The sequence below is a fragment of the Jaculus jaculus genome, chromosome 5 (genome assembly GCF_020740685.1).
Source record: "Jaculus jaculus isolate mJacJac1 chromosome 5, mJacJac1.mat.Y.cur, whole genome shotgun sequence".
NCBI lineage: Eukaryota > Metazoa > Chordata > Mammalia > Rodentia > Dipodidae > Jaculus > Jaculus jaculus.
In genome coordinates, this window is record NC_059106.1 from 153,082,724 (window position 1) to 153,093,906 (window position 11,183).

An 11,183-nucleotide genomic window follows, 5' to 3' on the forward strand; every position below is an offset into this window, starting at 1 on the left:
ATGGCTCAATCCTCAGAAAGTGGGATATGATAGAATGAGTGTAGCTAGCTCACGGCTTTCTCCTTACTGTCCTCTTGGATTATGTACTCTGGGGACAGAAGGCTGCCATGTTGGGGGGCACCCAAACAGCCCTATGGTGAGGCCAGTGTCACACAGATGTGAGGCAGTGATAGGAAGGAGACATCTTGGCAGCTGCTCCTCAGCTCTGACCAAACCAAGGGAGAAGTGGAGCCACCTGACAGCCAAAGCCTTGCTGAGCTGTGCCCTGATCCCTGACCCACATCTCACATGAACTATGGGAGCGAGTAGATGTCTTGCTTTTTTAAGACTGAGATTGGAAAAGTACAGCTCCAAACAGCCTGCTGCCTGTTTTTGTAAATAAAGTTTGATCGGAACATAGCCATACCTCTTGATTTCCATGTCTAGGGCTGTTTCGTCACTAAAACCGCAGAGTTAACATTTGTAATTGAGGTCATATGATGCACAAAGTTGAAAATGTTTACTATTTGGCCCTGCTTGATACAAGATTTGCTTTAAAGGGCAATCTTTTATAGTGCTCTCCCCTCTTTCTCTCTCTCATTTGTGGAGTGGACCTCAGCTGGCTTCTGGGCCCACTCCCACCATCAGCCTGACATGGAGTAGGTGGGGTGTGGACTTTGTTTTTTTTTTTATTTTTTTTTATTTTTTTTTAAAATTTTTTATTTATTTGAGAGCGACAGACACAGAGAGAAAGACAGATAGAGGGAGAAAGAGAGAATGGGCGCGCCAGGGCTTCCAGCCTCTGCAAACGAACTCCAGATGCGTGCGCCCCCTTGTGCATCTGGCTAACGTGGGACCTGGGGAACCGAGCCTCGAACCGGGGTCCTTAGGCTTCACAGGCAAGCGCTTAACCGCTAAGCCATCTCTCCAGCCCGGGGTGTGGACTTTGAATTCTGCATTTACTTTCTTCATAGCTTGGTCAGTTATTCTCCCATAAGCCTTCTGACTCCCAAAGTCTATAGATCTCAGCCTTTCTTCTCTCCCCACTGGTTCCCATCAGTCATTCTCAATGTTTCTTTCCCCTGCACTCTCCCTCCTCCCTTCTTCCCTCTCTATACTTACACAACAAGAGATACATCATAGAGGAACCTGAAAGAGGCTTCTAAGAGAAACATGACAATAGACACTTAATTCCTCACATGATTTTTGTCATGTCTAACCATGACCCCTACTGTTGTCACTTTATGACTCCAAGAGGATTCAGCGCAAGGACGCAGCCATGCAGTAAGGATGTTAGACTTTAAGGAAAAACCTGGATCTATGGTGAAGTCACCAAGCCGCACTGATTTACATCCTGCCGTTGCCCTACTCCAGCTCCCCTTGGTACTGAAGATAGAAAACCTCCTGATTGGTTTAGTCCTTTGAGCTGGGGCTGTGTTGACTTGCAGATGGCACTATGACTCATGCAATATGAGCCAAGTGCGTCTGCACACTGAAGAACACACTAGCTTTGGGAAGTGGGGAAAGCGTCCTTAGAGCTCGGTACACTGTGTAAAGCCTTTGTAGTCAAGCTTTAAACTAACTCCACCTAAAATCAACCCTCACTCATCAATGCTACCTCCTCCACTTCAAACGTCCACCACTCCCTGGAAGAAAATGCCAGAAGTGGCTTGGGTTGAGCTGGATTCCTAGCGCCTCTAAGACCACTTGTGATGAATTGGAAGACTGGAGGAAGAGGTTCAAAAGAACACAATGGTTGCTTGTGTCCTGTTCAGGGCTTTCTTGATGACCCTGGACTCTGTCTTCATTTTGACCATAGAGACCTGAGGAGTGAGGAGTGGACCTCAGCTGGCTTCTGGGCCCACTCCCACCATCAGCCTGACATTGACTAGGTGGAGTGTGGACTTTGGATTTAGCACTTTCTTTCTTTATAGCTTGGGTCAGTCATTTTTCCATAAACCAGCTTGGAGAGTCTTGTTCCTGCAGAAAAAAAAAATCTCTGAGATCCATGGATCATTGTCAGATATGATGAAATTTGGGTAAAGAGGCTATTTGTACATGTCTCTCATGAACATTTGTCAGAGTTCTCTGAACTAAGCATTTATGGATATGAAGAAAAGGCATGCCTGGGGCTGGAGAGATGGCTCAGCAGTTACGGGCTCAGATTCCATTCCCCAGCACCCACATAAGCCAGATGTACAAAGGGGCACATGTGTCTGGAGTTCATTTACAGTAGCCAGAGGCCCATTCTCTCTCAAATGAAAAAAAGGTATTCCTTCTCCATCCTTTCTAGCTTTCCCATCTGCCCAGGGGTTTTGTTTGGAGAGTTCTTGTGTACACAGTCTTGCATGGTGCCATGGTGCTATTGACCTTTTGTTTTGTTTTCCTTTTCTTCTTTACTGCTTGACACAAGTTTTCCTATAATCCAGACCCAGGCCTGTGTCCTCCCTGGCCCCTGTACTCACAGGGTGGTCCATGGGTGCCAGCATCAGCACCCTCTCCCCCCAAAAAACTCCTCTGAGAACAACACTGGCTATGAATTTGAGAACATCCCTCCTTCCTACCAGAGAGAGCATGCTTGGATGAGTAAAGTCTGGAGGGTAGGGGGTAGAAATCTGACACTATTCCCAGGCAGGAGTATTTGGAATAGCGCACAGGAAGGGGGTGGGTATTTGTTGGCCCCTGAAAGGACAGAATGTGTGAGCACTGTCTCCAGTTACAACACTCCAGGAAGCAGCATCCTGAAGGCTCCACCGCTGTGACCTGCAGCCAGTCCTTCAGCTAATCCTCGCTAGCTGGGTGGAGATTCTTTCTGCATACACCAGCCTTTCCAAAAGCATCCTTCCTGTAGTCTTTCTAGGCCTTGGGGAGTCACTGGCCCAGCACTGGGGCACAGGAAATGATGCTGTCAACTCACCTTCGCTTGTCTCCTTAGTTACATAGAACACTTGCTTGTGAAGAATCAGCTTTCCTGCTTGAAACACTTTGTCCAAAGGTGTGGGGAGCCCTGGGTAGAAATTTCTCATACTGAGAAATATCTGTTTCCTGATGAGAAGAGAGGCAGCTGTCATTGGAAGCTCCTGTCCCCCTGAGAGCCACTTGAGTTCCACTCACGTATTCAGCTCTGATGCCAATTACTGATCAGTCTCTGGGCCAGTCTGGCTTCTGGTTTCTGCAGTGCCAACACTAAAAGTCCTGCTCCCCAGGGCATTTTCCCCTGTGTTGTTCATCCTTGCTTCCCTGCTGCCCGACATCCATGCCGATGATCGGTGGCGAGCAGGTCAGACTCTGCCTTTCTTGCCTCCTGCCACTCGCTGAGTTCCTAACACTGAGCTGAGACTGGAGCCGTGAGGACCAGGTGGTTGACCTTGAGAAGAACTTTCCTGCTTAACTGTTGAGTTAACCTAGTAAGTCAATAATCCCAGGAGTATGTGATTAATGGTCTAAAGGATATTAATTGATATGCTGTGGCTGGCCATTTAAATATTTGCCTGGAGGAGGAGAAACAGAAGGACAGGGAATTCTAGGCAATGAGAAAAAAAAAAAACTTATATATTGTATCACTTACTTTTCTTGTTGCTGTGACAAAATAACCAACAGAAGCACATTAAGGAAGAAGGGTTTGTTTTGGCTCACAGTTTTAGGGGACAGTCCATCATGGTGGAAAGGCATGGTGGCGGAAGTATGAAGAAGATGGTCACATTGCGTCTGCAGCTGGGAAACAGAGAGAGATTGATACTGGTGGTTCACTCACTCACTCACTCTCTCTCTCTCTCTCTCTCTTTGTAAATTATTTATTTATTTGCAAGCAGAAAAAGACAGAGAGAGAAGGGGAGAGAGAGAGAATGGACATGCCAGGGTATCCAAACACTGCAAAGAAACTCCAGATGCATGTGTCACTTTTTGCATCTTGCATAACATGGGTACTGGGGAATGGAACCCAGGTTGTTAGGCTTTGCAGACAAGCACCTTAACTGTTGAACCATTTTTTCAGCCCAGCTTTCTCCTTTTTAATTGAATCCAGACCTCCAATCCATGGGATAGTGCTTCCACATTTGGGGTGGGTCTTCCTACCCCAATTAACTCAATTTAGAAACTTCCTCACACACATGCCAAGAGGTTTATGTTCTCTGCGATTCTAGACTCTGTCAAGTTGATAGTCAACATTCGCCATCACAATGCACATGCACAGAGGCATGAAGCTAAATGGGGAAGCCTCAAAAGCAGTTAGAATGATAGAATGTCCATGCATCTTATCCTAGAAGTGTGAGAGGGTCAGTGAAACAGGAAGGGAAGTGGCATTTAAGAGGTTTTGTTTTAATAATATATATATATCTTTTTTGGTTTTTTGAGGTAGGGTCTCACTCTAGCCCAGGCTGACCTGGAATTCACTGTGGAGTCTCGGGATAGCCTCGAACTCATGGCAATCCTCCTATCTCTGCCTCCCGAGTGCTGGGATTAAAGGCATGCGCCACCACGCCCGGCTTTAATAAAATATTTTATATATTTATTTATTTATTTATTTGAGAGAGAGAGAAACAGAGAGACAGAGAGAGAGAGAGAGAGAGAGAGAGAGAGAGAGAGAGAGAGAGAATGGGTGCTCTATGGCTTCTAGCCACTGCAAATGAACTCCAGACACATGTGCTACCTTGTGCATCTGGTTTATGTGAGTACTGGGGAATGGAACCTGGGTCCTTAAGGCTTTGCAGGCAAGTACCTTAAATGCTAAGCCATCTCTCCAGCCTTGAGTATTTAAAAAAACATCTATCTATCTATCTATCTATCTATCTATCTATCTATCTATCTATCTATCTACATCTCACAGTTTAACACCTTTTATCCCTTCACTCCTGTTCCTGTTTGCATGGGGCCCCCCTTAGTGGGATTATGGTAGTCACTGTGGGGTCATGAATGCTTCAGTTAGTCCCTAAGGGGAAGTGGGAAAACTGTGCCTCAGGGTACTCCTACCCACTCTCTAGCTCTGACAACCTATCTGCTCACTCTTCCTTAATGCTCCTTGAGCCAAGGCAGACCTGCTGGCAGTCTGATTTAGTGTTGAATTCTCTGTAGACTCTGAATTTCTTCTTTGATGGGTTTTGATTGATCACTGCATTTGTCACCATGGCTCTGGAGCTGGTTATCAGGCTAGCAGCAAGAGCAGTATTCATGTCACTTCTGTCTCTGCAGTTTCTCTTATTCTCCAGAATATGTGGTGGAGGAGGCACATCTCATGGTGGGCAGTCTGCTGTCTTTTTATCTTATTGATGGGTTTTGGTTCTCCTCTGTTTTCTCTGACTTCGCGATCTTCTTCCTGTCTGTTCGTTCTCTGGCCTAAATGTAACGTTTTGCCCTAAAACATTGCAAGAAACATCATTGTGCAGATATTTTAGCATCAAGGTTTAATTTTCTTGAGTTAATTTCCTGGTTGAGGAATCACTAGTTCTAAGGGAAGGCATATTGTTACATGCTCAATGTTTGTGATTTTCTAAAATTAAATGCTAAATCCCTATGCCCCAATGTGACTAGTGATTATATTTGAGGATAGAACCTTTAAGATTGTAATTAAATGAAGTCATGAGTGGGGCCTAATCTGATAGGATTAGTGACCATGTTGGAAGAGACATTGGAGAGCTCACTGTCTACCTGTATACTCACAGAAGAGGTTATGAGAGGATCCTCCAAGCCAGGGAGTGAATCCTCACCAGGCACTGAAACAGCCAACCAAGCACCTTGAACTTGGACATGTCATCCCCAAATGATAGTTAACAACCCTCTGTTGTTTAAGCTACCTCCTCCCCCAGCCTACATTCATTACAGGGGCCTGAGTTGACTGTGGAGATCATCATCCTCCACAAACATCACACCAGCTGACTTCTCACTAGCAGCACATGAAAAAAAAAAAAAAATCATTCTTTTCCCCTTACTCTACCAACAGTGAGCACAGCTCCAGAAGGCTCAACTTGAATTGTTGTGGACGTCTCCACACTTGAGTGCACTTGGGCAGAGCACTTGCCCCTGCTCTGTGGTGTCTCTCATTTGAAGTTATTCTCCTCAGTGTTGAGCCCAAACATGCTGGAACTTTGCACTTGTGCTGATGTGAGGTGATGAGATGCCTGTATGCCCAGAAAAGCTATGTTGTAGTGGTTTGAGGTGTCCCTCATAAACTCATGTGTTCTGAATGCTTGATCCTCAGCTGGTGGCAATTTGGGGATTGGAGTCTTGTTGGGGGAGATATGTTGTTGGGAGCAGGCTTTGGAGTGCTATAGGCAGTTCCCACGTGCCAGTGTTAGGCTCACTCTTCTGCTGCTGTTGTCTGCCCGATGTTGGCCAAGAGGCGATATCCAGTCTCTGCTCAGGCCACGTTTCCCCTTGCCATTATGAAACTTCCCTTTCTGCATGGTTCTTTTGGAAATGGCCACTGGATGATGTGAAGTAGGCTTGTTGATTCCATGTGTGGAGGCTGATGGAGCCATGGCCTGGATGAACCATGGTTTGCAGGGTAGACCTGAGGATATTTTGGAGATACCAGGACTATGAGATAGCTGCTAAGGACAGCTGCAGGCTTGGGATGGATTTTTTCCCCCGGGGTCATAAGTAGCACAGCTGGAGAGGTGGAATTGGAAGCTCCAGAGAATTTGTCACTGGCTAGAGATGTTGGACTTGGAGCTGTGGAACTTAATGTTTGGCCTATTTGTTTTATATCTTATATTGGTTCAATCTTTCCTTGCTATGCCCAGTGCCATCTTTTGCAGTGTGAATGTTTGTTCTGTGCCGTTCTGTTGTGTGGGTTTTACAGCTCACAGTTAAGAGACCTTGGACTATGGAGATGTTTGAATGGTGCTGGGGACTTAAAGTTGGACTGAAGGCATTATATTTTACAGGATGGATGGTGATTCATTTATTGAGCCAGTGGTGGAATATTGTGGTTCGAATTACATGTCCCCCATAAACTCATGTGTTCTGAATGTCTGATCCCTCACAATGGCAATTTGGGAAGTGAAACCTTGCTGGAGAAGGCATGTCATGCGGGGGGGGGGGGGGGAGAGTGGCCTTATGGATGACACAAGGTCCTAGGAGGGTTGAGAAGAGAGAAGCTACGATGGGCTGAAATCTGTTAAAAAAATCATAGTCCCTTCCACACCTTTCTATTCTACACACTTCTTTCCTTAGTCGGGAAAAAATAGTGCTTTGTTTTCTGAAGAAGAGGAAAGAAAGGCTGCTTACATATAGTGACCTGGAAATAAGGGGGCTTAGATGCAAGTATGTGGTCATCCTGTCCTTCTCAGTGTCCACAGCATTGACAGTGGGCTTTCAGTCCCTAGAGAGGGGACTGGAGATTCTGCCCAGGAGAACTTGACGAGAAGGTAGATTAAGATGTGTTGGAAGGGGGCTGAGGGTGGCAGAAAGGTGGTATGGCTTGAATGAGACCCTGAAATTCACTGTTGGAACCCATTTCCTAGGTACAATAGTGTTGAGAGATGGGGCTTTTAAAAAAGTTATTTATTTGTTTGAGGGAGAGAGAGAGAGAGAGAGAGAGAATGGGCATGCCAGGGCCTCTAACCACTACATACAAACTCCAGACGCATGCGCTACCTTGTGCATCCAGCTTATGCAGGTACTGGCGAATCAAACTTGAGTCCTTTGGCTTTGCAGGTAAATGACTTAATTGCTAAGCCATGTCTCCAGCCCTTTTCTTTTGGAGGGAGGGTCTCACTCTACTAGCTCAGGCTGACCTGGAATTCACTATGTAATCTCAGGGTGGCCTAGAATTCATGGTAATCCTCCGACTTCTGCCTGCTGAGTGCTGGGATTAAAGGTGTATACCACCATACCCAGCCCAGCCTTGATTTTTTTTTATTAACAGTTTTCATGTATGTATATAAGGTATTCTGGTCATAATCCCCTCCCCAAATCTTCTTTTGCCCCTTCTTCCCTGTACCCCTTCCCCTGAACCCCTTCTTCTTTCCAGCGACTCCCTCTTCTATTTCAATGTCCTGTTTTTGCCCTCTTACTTCATCCATGACAGAATGGGGATGGATGGGCTCAATATTGTATAGGTCTTGTGCTTTTAATGACAATTGCTATGAGGCCATGAATGTACAATGACCACTTCATTCCAAAGCCCTCTTCCATATCCTCTGGCTCTTACATTTTTGAGGAGTTTTGAATCTTCCCAGTCGTCATCACCATCTGCAAAATGAAGTTTCTCTGATCAAAGGTGTGAACCTCACCAATTTATGGGCATAAACATAAATATTTTACGGGCAATTTGGTGGACACAATATGTCCATTTAGCCAAACAAAAGTAGTAGCTTCCCACCTAGGACCTAGGACCTTCCTAGCCATAGGTGTTTATTTTATTTATTTATTTTTATAACAGCCATAGGATTTTTTAAATTTAATTTTTTTGTTCATTTTTATTTATTTATTTGAGTGTGACAGAGAGAGAAAGACACACACATACACACACACACACACACACACAGAGAGAGAGAGAGAGAGAGAGAGAGAGAGAGAGAGAGAGAGAGAGAGGGAGAGAATGGGTGCGCCAGGGCTTCCAGCCACTGCTAACGAACCCTAGACACTTGTGCCCCCTTGTGCATCTGGCTAACATGGGTCCTGGGGAATCAAGCCTCGAACCAGGGTCCTTAGGCTTCACAGGCAAGTGCTTAACCACTAAGCCATCTCTCCAGTCCCACAGCCATAGGTTTTTGACTAGGTTTTCAATACTATTGAATTCCCTCCTGTGAAGTAAATCCAATCAGAGGGCATTTAGATACCCCCATGACAATCATATCACTATTTCACCAGTGAGCACATCTAACCTGGCTTGTTGATTGTATAGCTCACAGGGTCCACTGCTGCGTTAAGACTGTTGATGACTTTTCTCCCCCAGCAGCCTACATAGCACTTTCTTGCACTATGACAGTTAGCAGGGAGGAAGTTTCTGGCTCAGAGCTTGATTTCTCAGTGTTCTTCAAATAAAGCATGTGGTACCTTCAGCAATAGGGTCTCCCTCCTATTGCTGAAGACACCACGTGCTGCCCATACAGAACACTGAGAGATTCAGCTGGAATCTGGAAGGAAGCCAGTTCCCACATGGTCTGCCCATAGAGTGCTGGAAAGTGCTCCATGAGCTGCTGGGGAGATTGGCCAACATTGTGAACAAGCAGGGGACAGTGCTACATGAAAGTAACCAGACTGACAAGATGTACACACCTATGCAATGCAGGCATCCAGCTTAGGTGGACAACCAATGGCTTTCTGATTGGCTAAGAGATCTACTCAGTGGAAAGCACCCCATAGCTGGAACTGGGAAGCAGGTCTGAATCCTATGGATACCAAGATTATGGACTCCAGTGAGAAGCTCCCACTAGTTTTTGCCCAATAGAGAGACTACACCCATCAAAATCTCTCTAAATTAGCAAAGCTTAGCCCCTTAGACCTATGCTGATCTCACTCTCCATTGAAGATTCTGTTTTTCTTTTTCAGAAGGCAGCAAGAAACTCGGACCACTAAAATCTACTAACAAGACAAGAAAAGGTCACTGACTTCCTGGCAAGAGATGAACCACCCCTCACACCTCAGCCAGGGCCCAGGTGAAACCACAGAGGAACTGGTGAGATGAGCAAAAGTGTTGCTTCCATGGCAAGCCTGACAACCTGTGCCAGGGTGACGGAGACAGACATCGCTTGAGGACACTCAAAACCCACAAAGCAGAAATCCAGAAGCTGCTGAGAGCTCAACATTAAAGTAGACTTAATGCACATCTATCATGGCTTGGGGAATTTTGCTGAAGGGTGGGGGGAAGAAAAGATAGTTAGAGCCACAGAGTGAAGGGAATATCCAGAAGCCCACCCCCACAATGACTGACTGCTTCTCTCCTAACTCGTAACCCACAACCGTATGGTGAATACAGCAATCCCACTAAGAAGAGCTCTCACTGGAGTGGGGACAGGGAGGAGGGAAATGATGGTACCAACACATTGTGTGTCCATACAAAGTTTCTACTCAACAGAAAGGGGGTCTTATCATCTAGTTCTGATGGGCAACTATAACCTGTATTGCTTTGGGAGCCTCAAGGGCCTCCCTGACCAAAAACTCCCTGGGAGGTATCCTGAGGAGTGAGACTTTTTTTTTTTTTTTAGGTAGAGTCTTGCTCTAGCCCAGGCTGACCTAGAATTCATTATGTAGTGTCACAGTGGCCTTGAACTCATGGCAGTCATCTTACCTCTGCCTCCCAAGTGCTGGGACTAAAGGTATGCACCACAATACTTGGCTGAAGTGAGACTTTTTTTTTGAGGGGGGGTTTTGAGGTAGGGTCTCACATTAGCTCAGGCTGACCTGGAATTCACTATGTATTCTCAGAGTGGCCTTAAACTCATGGTAATCCTCCTACCTCTGCTTTCCAAGTGCTGGCATTTAAGGTGTGTGCCACAGAAGTGAGACTTTTTTTTCCCGCTCCATTCTTTTTATTTTATTTTATTTTATTATTTTGGTTTTTTGAGGTAAGGTCTCACTGCTCAGGCTGACCTGGAATTCACTAAGTATTCTCAGGCTGGCCTCTAACTCACAGCGATCCTCCTACCTCTGCTTCCCAAGTGCTGGGATTAAAGGCATGTGCCACCACACCTCATTTTTCATTTTCATTTTTTTAACAACTTCCATGATTAACAATATCCCATGGTAATGCCCTCCCACCCCCATTTTCCCCTTTGAAACTCCATTCTTCATCATATCCCTTCCCCCTCTCAATCAGTCAAAAACAGTGGTTAGATGCTACAAAGTAGGTGGCGGTGGCAATGCCTTAACCATATGTGTGTTGTAAGGCTCAAGGGCCTCTCTCATCCTTGTCAAGGGGAGTGCTAACCTTCTTTCCTTTCATACGACACAGAAGTGAGACTTTTTAAAAATTATTTTATTTTTTATGAGAGAGTGAGAGAGCAAGAGAGAGAAAGAGACCGAGAGAGAGACAGAGAGAAAGGGAATTGGCACACCAGGGCCTCCATCCACTGCAATTGAATTCCAGATGCATGTGCTACCTTATGACCTTACACACTTGCATCACCTTATGGGCCTGGATTACATGGGGCCTGGAGAGTCAAACATGGGTCCTTAGGTTTTACAGGCAAGTGCTTTTACTGCTAAACCATCTCTCTAGCCCAGAAGTGAGACTTAAGAGGTGATTAGGCCATGAGATCTTT

The 11,183-nt window shown here is 45.6% G+C and overlaps 1 non-coding gene across 1 annotated transcript; it reads right to left on the reverse strand.

The window, feature by feature from the left end:
- Positions 1–10,739: 10,739 nt before the first annotated feature.
- On the reverse strand, positions 10,740–10,871 carry LOC123461373. Its single transcript, XR_006637655.1, has one exon. It is a non-coding gene; the product is annotated as a U6atac minor spliceosomal RNA (small nuclear RNA).
- Between the last annotated feature and the right edge of the window lie 312 nt (positions 10,872–11,183).